Genomic DNA, 15,808 nt, shown 5'->3' on the forward strand with positions numbered 1-15,808 from the left:
CAGAGGGAGGGGGGTTGCGGGGGACACCGCTATATGTTTGAGGCTTGCCCACCCTTCCAGAGGGCCGGGAGGGGGACCCAATATTCGGGACCCTCACGGCCATTCCTGGAGGGTAGGAAAGTATGTTTCAAAGTAGTCCCATAAATATTCTTATAACCCTTTTCATTTTCAACATACTTAGGACTCTTTCTTGGCACTCAAAGGGTTAATATTGTTCTTATTGTATTAATAAATCTTTCATATTTTAAAAGACAATCCCACTTAGCTTTGAGCACTCTCATGTGCATGTCCGTAATTGACAGCCTGCTGCTATGAGGGTGGCAGCGATGGCCTCTGTGTTGGGAAGAGGGGGTTGAAAGAGGTCAGTGATCCTCATTAAGGGACAGAGATTTCCTGGCCTCTGGTACTGGGTTACTTGTACTGCACCATAGGTGATTTAGGCAACCTGATGGTATGAGAGATCCGACGCTGCGTCCTAGGATATGGCTTGGATTACTACTGCAGCTTGTAATAGATGCCTCCTGGTGCATTATCATACAGTGCTATAACTAACTGCTGCTTAGCAAATCCAACTGTACCCAAATGACCCCCCAAATGATCACAAAAGTTTAAAATATTTTATAATGAACAAACTGTGTCATTGTATATAATCTAAGTTTTTACAGTCCAAAGTGAAACTCCTTGTAGCTGATGATCAAATCGTGATCCCAAAATAAAACGATACTTCCTCATCTTTTCGGCCACCGCTTACTCCAGTTACATTAGCTGCTTTTAGAATAGCATCATCGTCCCCTCATGGGCTCGCTTCGCATGCCACAACTTTATTAAAGGTAATAGATGGTGGCATGGACACAGGAGGGTGTACCCAGGGTGGTGCGCCATACGCTACGTAAGTTCTGTGGTGTAAGCAGTGGCTGCAAAGATGAAGAAGTACCGATAGAACTTTGTGGAAATTTATTTATCAGTATGAACATTTTTTGAGATTTTTTTCAACATTTTCAAAACATTGTTAGTCTCTGTTCCTTAACCCTTTCCCGACCGGGCGTTTTTTGTTAATTTTTTTTTTTTTTTCCCTCCTCGCGTTCAAATAAGCGTAACTTTTTTAATTTTCCGGCTATATAGACACATGAGGGCTTTTTTTTTGCGGGACAAGTTGTACTTTTTAATGGTACCATTTACTATACCGTATAATATTCTGGGGAATCAGGAAATAATTCAATGTGGGGTAAAAAGGAAAAAAAAACGCAATTCCACAATTTTGCGCTGGTTACGGTTTTTTTGGAGTTCATAGTTCGTTTAAAATGATGGGTTATCTTTATTCTATGGGTCGTTACGATTCCGGTGATACCAAACTTATATAGTTTTCGTTACGTTTTACCACTAAAAAAAAAATAGAAAATGTTACGTTTTTTTCTAATTTGCGTCGCGTCGCCATGTTCTGCGGCTTATAACTTTTTTATTTTTCCACCTACGGACCTAGGTGAGGGCTCATTTTTTGCGGGCTGAAGTGTACTTTTTAATTAATACCATTATGGGATATGTGCGACTTTCTGATCTCTTTTAGTTACATTTTTTTGGGTAGGCGATGCGACCAAAAAACGTAGTTTTGGCGTTGGGAATGTTTTTCCGTTTACGCCTTTAACCGTGTGGGATAACTAATGTTATATTTTAATAGATCGGACTTTTAGGAACGCGGCGATACCAAATATGTTTATTTTTTTTATTTTTATTTGTGAAATGGGGAAAGGGGGGTGATTTGAACTTTTAATATTTTTTTTTTTTTTTTACTTTTACTACAAGGCCCCCTAGTGTACTTGACCACTAGGGGGCGCGATCGCCTGTACTAGGTTCAGCCATAGAGCTCTATGGCTGAACATAGTGATTTTCAGCACTTCCTATTACATCCTGCCTCAGGCAGGATGTAATAGGTATGCTGACATGGCCAGCACAGGGGTCTACATTAGACCCCTGGCTGCCATGGCAACCGATCGGCACCCTCCGATCTCGTCGCGTGCTATTTAAGCACTGCGGGCGCTTTGCCCGCGGTGCTTAAAGGGTTAAACGGCCACGAGCGGCGAACTCGCCGCTCGTGGCCGTGAGAGCAGGTACCTGGCTGTAATATACAGCCATTACCTGCTCTCTTTCAAGCCAGCTCACTCCGTGAGCTGGCTTGATTCCCCCGCAACCGACTCATGACGTATATATACGTCATGTGTCGGGAAGGGGTTAATAGAAAAGGCACTGTCTTTCCCAGCTGGCGATCGCAATGTGTGGGGGGCATTCAAACAGAGCGATCCGTGCTCCGTTTCTAAGCGATCTAGTCGGATTACTTAGAAATGGGGCTGAAATAACCCTGAGTCCATTCTCCTGGAAAAATATGGCATGGTGTGATGACTGTCAATCTAAGCGATCAACACATAACTACTGACGGAGCTCCCTGTATGTGTACCCTGTACATTTGTGCCACTAAGTGAAAGGGATAGGCTAAGGAGCTCAAGCCTATGCTTGTAAAAACAGCAGGACAACCGTTTATTTTCCATCTCACCTCACCCATAATATTCCATGTGTGGGTGTGTACACTGTGGAAATTAATGGTATTTATAGCTCTTAATGCTAGTCTGTCTGATCTCCATTCATCTTGTTTAGAATTTTTTTAGAATCCACCTGAGAAATTTCACATGTATGCTGCAATGTGGGAGGGAGCAATGTGAAAAATGTATAGAAGTCTAACTTAGCACACCTACATCGTTATGTGAAATTAGCTGAAACAGTTTAGCCTTTCAAACTGTCTGAGATATGTGCTCCTGAAGTATATGAATGACTTAAAAGTCTCCACCTATCCACAGTAGAACTAACTGCAGGAGGGACTAGGGGTGACATTCTATGCTATGCGAGTATCGTTATTTTGCGGTAATTAGACCACAAAATGGCGATATCGCATTTTCCCATTAAATCGTTGATTTAATGGGATGCGCATAGGGGCTGAAATCGCATATTTTGTGCGTTAAGGTCTGGTGAATAAAAATGCGAGATTAATTCGCATTTTTATCGCATCCAGATGTTTGCGCACAGAAAAGTATACAAGTCGCTTATTTAATGCTATGCGCATTTGCACATCGCATTTTTTAAGTGACTAATTTTCGCACTAATTTCAGACCTGGGTCTGTTAGGCGAATTAGCCAGAACCCTGCACAGATCGCAATGTTCCGTGCAGGGTTCTGCTGTAAAAAATAAAACAAATGGTTAAATTAAAAAAAAAACGAGCGCGGGGTCCCCCGCCCGAGTGTAACCAGCCCCGGGCTCACTGAGCCGGTGCTGGTGTCATAAAATCAGGGTCCCCGACAAATAGGGGTCCCCTTGATATTATGAAACCAGCACCGGGCTCAAGGTCCGGCGCTGGTTCCCAAAATACGGGGGACAAAGTGACTAGGGGTCCCCCGTATTTTAAGAACCAGCACCGGACACAACCAGCCAGCAGGGTAATGCCACAGCCGGGGGGAGACTTTTTATACAAGTCCCCCCGGCCAAAGCATTAACCCCCTGGCTGGTCAGCATGGGCAGGGGTCCTGGGGAAGTGGGGACCCCCCCAATGAAGGGGTCCCCCCCCTCCAGGACTTACCAGCCCATGCTGATAGTCCGGGGCTGTCCTCCATGCCCCTGGGCTGTGGGCATGGAGCTGATGCTTTGTGTAAAAAAAAGAATGATAACTATTGATTTACACTGGCGAACTATGAGTCCCAGCAAGCCTACCCCGCATGCTGGGACTTGGGGAACCACAAGTCCCAGCATGCGGGGCATTAAAGGGCCCGCTGGCACTTGTAGTTCTGCAGTGTAAAAAATAGTGCACAAAATCACACTGACACCCTGTAAAATAAAACTTTAATACACACAAAACACACACACACACACTGATACTTACCTACCTTGAGCCCGTAGGTCGGTCCCTGGATCCTGGATTCTTCCTCCGGGGCTCCAGGGCAGAAGAGTCCGGTTCCGGGGCCTTGGTCCTGTTTCCGGGGCTGGTACTGGGGTTCCGGGGCTCCTGGCGTGAAGAATCCGGGGTCCGGGATCTGTGGTAGTCCAGAGGGGTACCTAAGGAGGGAAATCCAACTCACCTGCTCCCCGGCGGCGACCTCCGGTGACAGCGCTGCTCCCGACTGGTACCCGGCTTAAAGGAGTTTGTCCGGCGCTGAGATGTTTCCTCCTCGCCGTCTCTGAACAGAATGATTTCTCGGCCAATCAGGAGCCGAGAAAGTCGGCTCCTGATTGGCCAGAAATCATTCTGAATATAGACGCCGAGGGAGTAACATCTCAGCGCATCCAGAGCTGAGATGTTACTCCCTCGGCGTCTATATTCAGAATGATTTCTGGCCAATCAGGAGCCGACTTTCTCGGCTCCTGATTGGCCGAGAAATCATTCTGTTCAGAGACGGCGAGGAGGAAACATCTCAGCGCCGGACAAACTCCTTTAAGCCGGGTACCAGTCGGGAGCAGCGCTGTCACCGGAGGTCGCCGCCGGGGAGCAGGTGAGTTGGATTTCCCTCCTTAGGTACCTCTCTGGACTACCACGGATCCCGGACCCCGGATTCTTCACGCCAGGAGCCCCGGAACCCCAGGACCAGCCCCGGAACCAGGACCAAGGCCCCGGAACCGGACTCTTCTGCCCTGGAGCCCCGGAGGAAGAATCCAGGATCCAGGGACCGACCTACGGGCTCAAGGTAGGTAAGTATCAGTGTGTGTGTGTTTTGTGTGTATTAAAGTTTTATTTTACAGGGTGTCAGTGTGATTTTGTGCACTATTTTTTACACTGCAGAACTACAAGTGCCAGCGGGCCCTTTAATGCCCCGCATGCTGGGACTTGTGGTTCCCCAAGTCCCAGCATGCGGGGTAGGCTTGCTGGGACTCATAGTTCGCCAGTGTAAAACAATAGTTATCATTCTTTTTTTTTACACAAAGCATCAGCTCCATGCCCACAGCCCAGGGGCATGGAGGACAGCCCCGGGCTATCAGCATGGGCTGGTAAGTCCTGGAGGGGGGGGACCCCTTCATTGGGGGGGTCCCCACTTCCCCAGGACCCCTGCCCATGCTGACCAGCCAGGGGGTTAATGCTTTGGCCGGGGGGACTTGTATAAAAAGTCTCCCCCCGGCTGTGGCATTACCCTGCTGGCTGGTTGTGTCCGGTGCTGGTTCTTAAAATACGGGGGACCCCTAGTCACTTTGTCCCCCGTATTTTGGGAACCAGCGCCGGACCTTGAGCCCGGTGCTGGTTTCATAAAATCAAGGGGACCCCTATTTGTCGGGGACCCTGATTTTATGTCACCAGCACCGGCTCAGTGAGCCCGGGGCTGGTTACACTCGGGCGGGGGACCCCGCGCTCGTTTTTTTTTTTTACAACCTTGCGCTGTCCTGCAAATGTGCGATTTTCAGACATGAAAATCGCACATTTTCAGGACTAAAAACAGCGCACCACTTCGCTGCAAATCGCCCCTATTCGCACTTTTCAGCCTCCAATGCGCATCACATTAAATATGCGCATTTAGGCTGAAAAATGCGATTTCAAAATAGGCGATTTGCGGCGATGTGGTGTGCGAATTAAACATGGGCATTTAGCGCATAGCATAGAATGTCACCCTAGGTCTCTGCTTATTAATCCTTAATCCAAGTATATTTGTAAAAATTGCCAAGCAAACATTTTTATGCATCATAATGACCTGTAATGTTTACCTTATATATGAAATATAAAAGAAATTTACACAACTTTTTTATTTGCATTTATATAACAAATGTGAGCGAAGCTGGCCTTTTTAGCCTATATTTTGAACATTTCTCACAGATGTTGGCACTTAAAGGGTTAACATGACCCACCAGTGGCCAAATTGTGAGACACTAATGCTGGGTACACACTTATCATTTACCGCGTCTGCCTATATAGTTAAATATATCGGCCACGGGAGAACCATATAGTGCATACAGACTGACCGATATTGTTCACAATATCATCAGTGATGTCACTCGCTCTGTATATGCAGTCACTGATGATATTGGCAGATTGTGCTACATGTACAGATGACAGGGGATCCTTAATTTATTTAATTTATTAACAGTTTCTTATATAGCACAGCAAATTCCATTGCGCTTTACAATTGGAAGCAGTGATACAACAATCTGGACATTTACAGACCATTAAAAAGGTAGGAGAGCCCTGCTAGCAAGATTACAATCTTTGATGTGTGGCGTTAATGATATTGGGCACACACACTGACCGATTTTCCTGATGTATCGTTAACTATATATCGCCTAGTGTGCTTAAGATATTGCATTTCTCAAACTAACGAGATTGCTTTTCCCAATATTCTCTACCCTTTGTTCTGCTTACAATCTTTACTGTCTAGTCTGTAAAACCTCTGATTGTCTTCTCATAGGATCAGAACCAATGTTAATAATTTATAGAGAGAGAGAGAGAGAGAGAGAGAGAGAGTTTGCATAATATTGGAGTGCTGTGCTCTGTTCCTTTTATATACTACCAGCACTTTAAAAAAAAATTCTAATCAACTATGATATGGCTAAGGGGAGTACGTGTACAGGGCTGGACTGGCCACCTGTCTGAGGGCCACCCCTTCATCCAATGTCCGGTTCCCAACAGTGCACGCAAATTAAATATTGATACTGTTTTAGATGGTTTAATGGGATGTAAATTTGGTTTTTACAATTTTTGTCAAAAAAGTCTGAATTTGCATGTTTTGCCAAAATAGCCAAGTTAATGGGATGTAGATTGCAGTAAAAATGCACTTTTTGCCACAAATTCGCACATTCTGAAGTGGCGATTTTTCAATTCGCATCCAGATGTTTTTCCAATAAAAAGTATAATTTAATGGGATGCAATTTTGGGAAAACATCACTAAAAATCGCCACACAAACAGACCAGGTTGTGATGGGCAATTTTGACAGAACCAAGCACAGATCAGTGCGAGCTGTGCATGGTTCTGTCCAAAAGAACATTTAAAAGTAAAAAAAAAAAAACTGGCATGGGGTCCACCTTCCTAAGCATAAATAGCCCCGGGCTCAAAGAGACGGTCCTGGTTTCAAAAAATCACAGAGCAAACGACTAGGGGTCCCCTGGATTTTTTAAAACCAGCACTCAAGGGCCGATCCTGGGTACCAAAGTACGGGGGACAAAACGAGTAGGGGTCCCCTATATTTCAAGACCTAGCACCGGGCCCAACTAGCCAGCAGGGTAATGCCTCAGCCGTGGGGGAGACACTTTATACAAGTCCCCCCGGCCAAAGCATTTAACCCCTGACTGGTCAGCATGGGCAGGGATCCTGGGGAAGTGGGGACCCCCCCCCTCCAATGATGGGGTCCTCCCCTCCAGAATTTACCTGCCCATGCTGAAGCCTGGGGTTGTCCCCGGTGCCCCTGGGCGGTGGGCATCAGGCTGTTAAATGTGTAAAAATAGAACAAACTATTGTGTAATGCGGGGCATTAAAGGGCCTGCTGGGTCTTTCTGACCATCACCTCATCTCCTTCTCCCTCACTGCTTCCCCCTCTCCCACTCCCCCTCCCAAGCGCATTGTCTCACGGCATAACGTCAACACACTTGATCTTGCTGCCTTCTCAAACACGCTGTGTCCTCTTCTCGCCCCAATCACCGCCATGTCCTGCCCGAACCTCGCCGCCTCCCTCTATAATGACACCCTATCTTCGGCATTGGACTCTGCCTGCCCTCCATCCTCTATCCCCCTTCGATGCTCCAACCCCCAACCGTGGCACTCGCCTATCACCCGATTCCTTAAAAAGTGCTCTCGCACTGCTGAGTGCTTCTGGAAGAAATCACGCTCCCTCGCGGATTATCTCCATTTCAAATTCATTCTTTCCTCCTTCAGCTCTGCCCTTGCTCTGGCCAAGGAATCCTACTTTAAGTCCCTCATCCAATCCCCGCAGGCTCTTCGCCACCTTCAACTCCTTGCTCTCCCCCCCTCCTCCAGCTCTTCCGTCCTCCATCGTAGCCGCTGATTTTGCTACCTACTTTTCAACCAAAATCTCCTCTCTCAGGACTGCCATCACTGCTGCCATGACCTCACCCTCTCCCTCCTCCCCTCCTACATCCCCACTCCCCTCCTTCCAACCCCTGTCCTCATTTTACCCCACCACTGCTGCTGAAGTCCACTCTATCCTTCAATCCGCTTCTCCCTCCACCTGCCCGCTCGATCCTATCCCCTCCAATATTATCCATCGTCTCAGTCCGTCAGTCTGCTCTCACCTGGCTCACCTCTTTAATCTTTCCCTATCCTCTGGGATCTTCCCTTCCTCCTTCAAACACGCTCTTGTCTCCCCAATTCTCAAAAAAACAAATCTGGACCCCAACTCTCCATCCAACTACAGGCCCATCTCCCTCCTCCCTTTTGCCTCCAAGCTCCTAGAACGCCTGACCTATAATCGTCTCCTAAGCCACCTTACTGCTAACTCCATTCTCGACCCCCTCCAATCCGGGTTCCGCCCTTTACATTCCACTGAAACTGCCCTGACCAAAGTCACTAACGATCTAATATCGGCTAAATCCAAAGGCCTCTTCTCTATCCTCATCCAGCTTGATCTGTCGGCTGCCTTTGACACTGTTGACCACCCTCTCCTGCTCAACACCCTCCGCTCCTTTGGCATCACTGGCACGGTCTTCTCCTGGTTCACCTCATACCTCTCCGATCGCTCCTTCTCCGTCTCCACTCCGAGCTCCTCCTCTCCTACTACCCCGCAGCCAGTCGGTGTTCCCCAAGGGTCTGTCCTTGGCCCTCTCCTCTTCTCTCTCTACACCACCTCTCTGGGCACCCTCATCAGCTCCTATGGTTTTCATTACCACCTTTATGCTGATGATACCCTAATCTATCTCTCTTTCCCCGACCTATCCCCATCACTCCTGTCCAAGGTCTCTGAATGCCTCACGGCCATCTCAGCCTGGATGACCCAACGCTTCCTGAAGCTAAACATGGCTAAAACTGAACTTCTAATCTTCCATCCCTCGAACATCTCCTCTTCTCCCACTATCTCCATCAGTATTGGTGAAACCGAGATCACCTCCACCGACCAAACGCGCTGCCTCGGTGTCATCATTGACTCATCCCTCTCTTTCACCCCCCACATTCATGCTCTCTCACAGTCTTGCCGCTTTCACCTACGCAACATCTCACGCATCAGACCATTCCTCTCCACTGACGCAACCAAAATTCTCATTCACTCTCTTGTCATCTCCCGCCTTGACTACTGCAATATCCTTCTCTCTGGGCTACCTCTCACCCGCCTCGCACCTCTCCAATCCATTCTCAACGCTGCTGCTAGGCTCATCTTCCTCTCCCGCCGCTCTACCTCCGCCTCCCCCCTCTGTCTATCTCTTCACTGGCTCCCCATTCCTTTCCGAGTTCTCTTTAAACTCCTCACCACCACCTACAAGGCTCTCTCCTCCTCCACCGCTCCTTACCTCTCTTCACTGATCTCTATCCACACTCCATCCCGTCCTCTTCGCTCCATCACTGACCGCCGACTGACCTCTCACCTAATCACCTCCTCCCACTCCCGTGTCCAAGACTTCTCTCGCGCTGCCCCCCTGCACTGGAACAACCTCCCGCCACCCATCAGGCTTTCTGATTCCCTTACCTCCTTCAAGCGCTCCCTCAAAACCCACTTTTTTCGACTAGCCTATCCCTCCTCCTAACCTCTTTTGATCCTCTTATCCTGCCTCCGTTCCCCTCCGTTCCTACTTATCCTATTGTTTTTCGTTCGTCCACCCACCTATTTTTAGTATGTTAACTCTTATGAGTAGGGCCCTTCTTCCTCACGTACTCACCCTACCTCTTTACCTCACCTGTGCTCCTGTCCTGTTCTTCCCTTCCTCTACTTCATCTTCAGTCTCCTCGACAATTTTGACACCTACTTCTGAACTGATGCTGATTTTAGTTCTACCAGCTATACCCCTATTTATACTGTATTTTTCAACACACCCTGTACGTTACCTCGTAATTTTTTTGTTTGCTATGTACGGCGCTTCGGACACTTTGCGGCGCCTTATAAATAAACGTACTACTACTACTACTGCTGGGACTTATAGTTCCACAACAATACAAATAGTGAAATAAAACACAAACACAATAAAAGTATAACTTTATTACACACTGAGACCATTTATAAAGATACTTACCTACCTTGACACGTAGGTAGGTATCCTCGTCCGACGGTCCAGCAGAAAATTCAATGTGGGTACCTGTGGAAGGAAACCATACTCATGGGGGTTGTAGATAGCGTCCTCTTCTTTCCAAGTAGGCATCCAGGGACTTGGCAAAATACAAAAATGAACAACGTGAACCCACGGACTGAGAAAAAAGCCACAGGATGTGACTCCTGATTGGGCACTAGGCGGCCAATATCGCTATTCGGGGGAGGAGCGGCAGGATGTAAACACATCATATAAGCAGCTTAATGACCCCCTCACCCAACCCCCTTGGTAAAATGCGAGGGGATGTACATGAACACATCCTCTCGCATGCAGCCGAAGGGGAGAGAAATCATTTGATGGTCGTCCACTGAATTTTATTTCCATCGGTGTCAGCCGAAGACAGGGCGGGTGCTGACATCATGTGATGTTAGCTGTCTGCCCCCACCAGGCATCGGCCCACCCATGTTCCAAGGGAACGACCCAGTGCTTTCATGGGGATGCCCATTGGCGTTCCCCTAATGACACCCCCTGCAAGCCCCCCTCCCTCCCCTACCTGTGTGAACACCTGGGCACCCAAACTTGTCGCCCATTGGAGCAATTCATATGCACACACAAGGCATCAAATTAATCTACCAATATATTTTTAGGATTGTGGGAGGAAACCCTACACAAGCACAGGGAGAATTTACACCAACCATACTACAGAAGGCGATAGTGTGCAACCCATACACACTGAGCAATTTCTTGCTTAGTTGTATTTTATTTTGACCTCTAAAACGGGATTGGAACATTGGGAACGATATAGTTTGTGCAGCACACACTGTGTGGGAAATTTAATAGGATGAGAGATTCAGAAAGTGAGAGATTTGGTAAGGTCCAGTTTTTTAAATCGGCAATCATTTACATTGCAAAACCAGTTTGATTTTGAAGTGTAAATGATTGCCGCTTGAAAAAAACAAACAAACAAACAAACAAACAAACAGATTTCTTACCAAATCTCTCACTTTCTGAATCTCTCATCCTATTAAATTTCATCCAGTATATTTAACAAGATCAATAAGACCATGTTTGTCCATTAAAAAGCTCCATCGGTCCTGCATAAACACCATCCAATTATTAAACCGCTCAGCAAATTATCATCTCGTTGGCCTGGTAATTGAATAATGTGTACCTAGCATAACCCATTCAGTGATGTTTTTTTCGCCCACTGGGCAAGTTTTTTGGGGTGAGAGCTCCCTAAAAAAAAAAACGCACTGTGTTTCCCGGGGTCGGGCAGCGCTGCTGAGCACTCCATCAGATGCTTCTCACCCCTGCCCCCGGCAATGCGGCTGTGTGTGGCCTGATGTTAGCAAGGTCACACTGCAAACAGCCAGGAGAAGTACAACAGAAAAACAAAAGGGGGTGCACAACGATGCGCTGTCAGAGTACAAGGATGGACAATAATTCTCCTTCCTTCTTGGACCGGCGTACTTCCAAGCAGATGGGTTCACACCATAGGATATAAAGAAGATGAGTGTATTAGGACATCTAATCCGTCATATACTTTTAAACGTTGCTTTTTTCTGGTTCAACTGACCTGTGTCACAGGCCCTATGTGCCCATAAAGGTATCTTTGTTAAACACCCGACAACACCTTTCCCATGCAGTGTATGCTCACCTTCTGGCAATGCCCTATATGCATATAAGGGTTTCTTTTACTCCTTGGTCATCTAAAAAATCCACTCCAGGCAAATTCCACGAGTAGTAACAGTTTTTATTCCAGAATACATCCAAGGCAGTAAAAAATTAAAAGAAAAAACAGGTAGCAAATTTTCCTACAGCAAATTTGACCTACAGCAGACATCCACTTGCCCGGGTACAAACGTGGATGAAAGTTTCCCAATGGTTGGTAAAAATAGGGAATGCAAGCAAAGAGGGATATCAGACACTGGAAAAAAGACTCCTCCACAGCACCGACGCGTTTCGGACCTTGCAGGTCCTTTTTCAAGGTGTGGAGGACATAGCAATGGACACGGTATTTATACCTGTCCAATACACAACATATCAATAAGATCACATAAAACAAGAACCGGATCACTCCGGAATACATGTCAAAAACCTAATTAATTTCACATACACATTCTCAATTTTGGACATGATTACACACAATGTTAATAATAAATGTACATAAACAGTAAATAAGTTTAAATAACAAATACATAGGTCCGCCGTTTGCATAAACATAATGAAATCCAGGTCCATATTTTCATTTAGTATCCAGCAGGGTTCGCGCCGTTTGTAATAGCGCTCTGTGTCCATTTAGCCGGAAGCGGAAGTAACGTGCGCTTCCTGTAGACACTCGTGGAACGCATGACGCTACGTTCTAAGACTCTGCTTCCTGGATCTGTGACCCGCACGTATGGAACGCAGCGGTGAATAGGAATATCGGAGCTTGTATTCTCCTCCTTTCAGTGCAAATATGTGGCGTTATTGATCTCAAAGGATATCCATATTGACATAGAAGAAAAAAATATATAATAGATGTTAAAAATAATCACATCCATATTAATACATCCTAGCGTTTACAACTATGTATATAGGTTGCATCTTTAAAGTGATAGTGACCAAAAAAAACATACAGACATCATATCGTTTTCCTGAACCCGTCTTTTTGTATCACTAATTAAAGTGACGAATGCATAGATGTAAATACATTATTTTATATCACTAATTAAAGTGACGAATGCATAAATGTAAACATATATAGAAGTGCCAGTGCAAATTTGGTTAAAATTAGTAAAAAAGTAAAAAATCTAAAAAATTATTTTATAAAAAGCATTTCAATTCAAAGTCCATATTTAAACCAGTAGGTGACAACGTTTTTAAAGTATATATGATCTGCATTTCTGTCCTGGCTAGCCTTTGGTCGCTATCATTTACTCGCCAATGTGACTTAACCAATTTTATTCCACAAAAAGACACCAAATGCTTAATATCGCATTGGTGAACTTTCTTGAAGTGATCTGACACATTGTTGGATTCAAGGCCTTTCTTAATATTTCTGCAGACCATATATACTTTAAAAACTTTGTCACCTACTGGTTTAAATATGGACTTTGAATTGAAATGCTTTTTATAAAATAATTTTTTAGATTTTTTACTTTTTTACTAATTTTAACCAAATTTGCACTGGCACTTCTATATATGTTTACATTTATGCATTCGTCACTTTAATTAGTGATATAAAATAATGTATTTACATCTATGCATTCGTCACTTTAATTAGTGATACAAAAAGACGGGTTCAGGAAAACGATATGATGTCTGTATGTTTTTTTTGGTCACTATCACTTTAAAGATGCAACCTATATACATAGTTGTAAACGCTAGGATGTATTAATATGGATGTGATTATTTTTAACATCTATTATATATTTTTTTCTTCTATGTCAATATGGATATCCTTTGAGATCAATAACGCCACATATTTGCACTGAAAGGAGGAGAATACAAGCTCCGATATTCCTATTCACCGCTGCGTTCCATACGTGCGGTTCACAGATCCAGGAAGCAGAGTCTTAGAACGTAGCGTCATGCGTTCCACGAGTGTCTACAGGAAGCGCACGTTACTTCCGCTTCCGGCTAAATGGACACAGAGCGCTATTACAAACGGCGCGAACCCTGCTGGATACTAAATGAAAATATGGACCTGGATTTCATTATGTTTATGCAAACGGCGGACCTATGTATTTGTTATTTAAACTTATTTACTGTTTATGTACATTTATTATTAACATTGTGTGTAATCATGTCCAAAATTGAGAATGTGTATGTGAAATTAATTAGGTTTTTGACATGTATTCCGGAGTGATCCGGTTCTTGTTTTATGTGATCTTATTGATATGTTGTGTATTGGACAGGTATAAATACCGTGTCCATTGCTATGTCCTCCACACCTTGAAAAAGGACCTGCAAGGTCCGAAACGCGTCGGTGCTGTGGAGGAGTCTTTTTTCCAGTGTCTGATATCCCTCTTTGCTTGCATTCCCTATTTTTACCAACCATTGGGAAACTTTCATCCACGTTTGTACCCGGGCAAGTGGATGTCTGCTGTAGGTCAGGAGGTGAATCGGCACATAGGAAAATTTGCTACCTGTTTTTTCTTTTAATTTTTTACTGCCTTGGATGTATTCTGGAATAAAAACTGTTACTACTCGTGGAATTTGCCTGGAGTGGATTTTTCAGATGACCAAGGAGTAAAAGAAACCCTTATATGCATATAGGGCATTGCCAGAAGGTGAGCATACACTGCATGGGAAAGGTGTTGTCGGGTGTTTAACAAAGATACCTTTATGGGCACATAGGGCCTGTGACACAGGTCAGTTGAACCAGAAAAAAGCAACGTTTAAAAGTATATGACGGATTAGATGTCCTAATACACTCATCTTCTTTATATCCTATGGTGTGAACCCATCTGCTTGGAAGTACGCCGGTCCAAGAAGGAAGGAGAATTATTGTCCATCCTTGTACTCTGACAGCGCATCGTTGTGCACCCCCTTTTGTTTTTCTGTTGTGCTTTGAAGTGGGGTTGGTATCCCAGGGGTGTACGAGTTGCAGCAGCCAGGTTTGGCGCGGTGATATCTAAAACCTTTTCTTGTACATTAGCCAGGAGAAGTAAGCAGTGGCTGAAGCTGAGCACAGCGCTCAGCTCAGCGGCACTGCTTGGCAAGAGGCACTCCCGCAAATTTTCCAGGTTTGCAAGTCTGCGAACTGGAACACAGCACAGAAAATTCTTTGGAGTACCAGGGAAAGGGTTAAGCCCCACATGGTCTGGGATAGCATGTCAGCATGAGAACGTTGACAGGGTAAACTGTCAACATGCAGCATGTCAACAGTGGCCATGTCAACATGATGAACTTTCAACAAACCAGCCCTGGTGGCCTAGTGACTTTTTACCTTCTCACAGTGGCGGTTCACTTGTCTTAGTTCTTTCATATATTAGCAGTGCTTCCATACTTGCGATTATGGAACAGTATAGTATTTCTCCCCTTATTCCTTACCCTCTCCCTGGTGCTTACCTCTAACACCCCAACCCCTTCTTTCAAACTAACCCATCCAGTAATGCTTAACCCATTTAGCATCCTCAGAATGTCTACATTTCATATCATGACAATGTGAACCTGTCAACAGTTTCAGGTTAACAACCATGGACAGTTTGAAACTTGTCGATGTTCTCATGTCAATATGGGAACTGTCTACCAATGCAACTGATACTGCCCCACAGCTGACCCCCCACCCCTGAATCCGAAGAACACTATCGTAGAGTGTAGCCCTTTCTGCCAATTATATACAGTATTTCAATGAAATATGACTAAACACTGAAATACTTTAATACTAATGATTATTTGAAAATGATGATGATAAAACAACTTTGCCACACACTTGAAAGCAACAATGAGCCTTATATGACAAAATGCACCTGTTTGCATGATCTTATCTGTAAATGATCTAGACGTGAAAGAAATTGTTACATAATGGTGTTTATTGCAGTTAGCTATGATCTTGTCGTACACCTATGACATTTTGGAAATGGTCCTCTGAGAGTTACCTCAGACAGTATATGCATTTCT

The sequence above is a fragment of the Crinia signifera genome, chromosome 6 (assembly GCF_055691185.1).
Source record: "Crinia signifera chromosome 6, ASM5569118v1, whole genome shotgun sequence".
Classification (NCBI taxonomy): domain Eukaryota; kingdom Metazoa; phylum Chordata; class Amphibia; order Anura; family Myobatrachidae; genus Crinia; species Crinia signifera.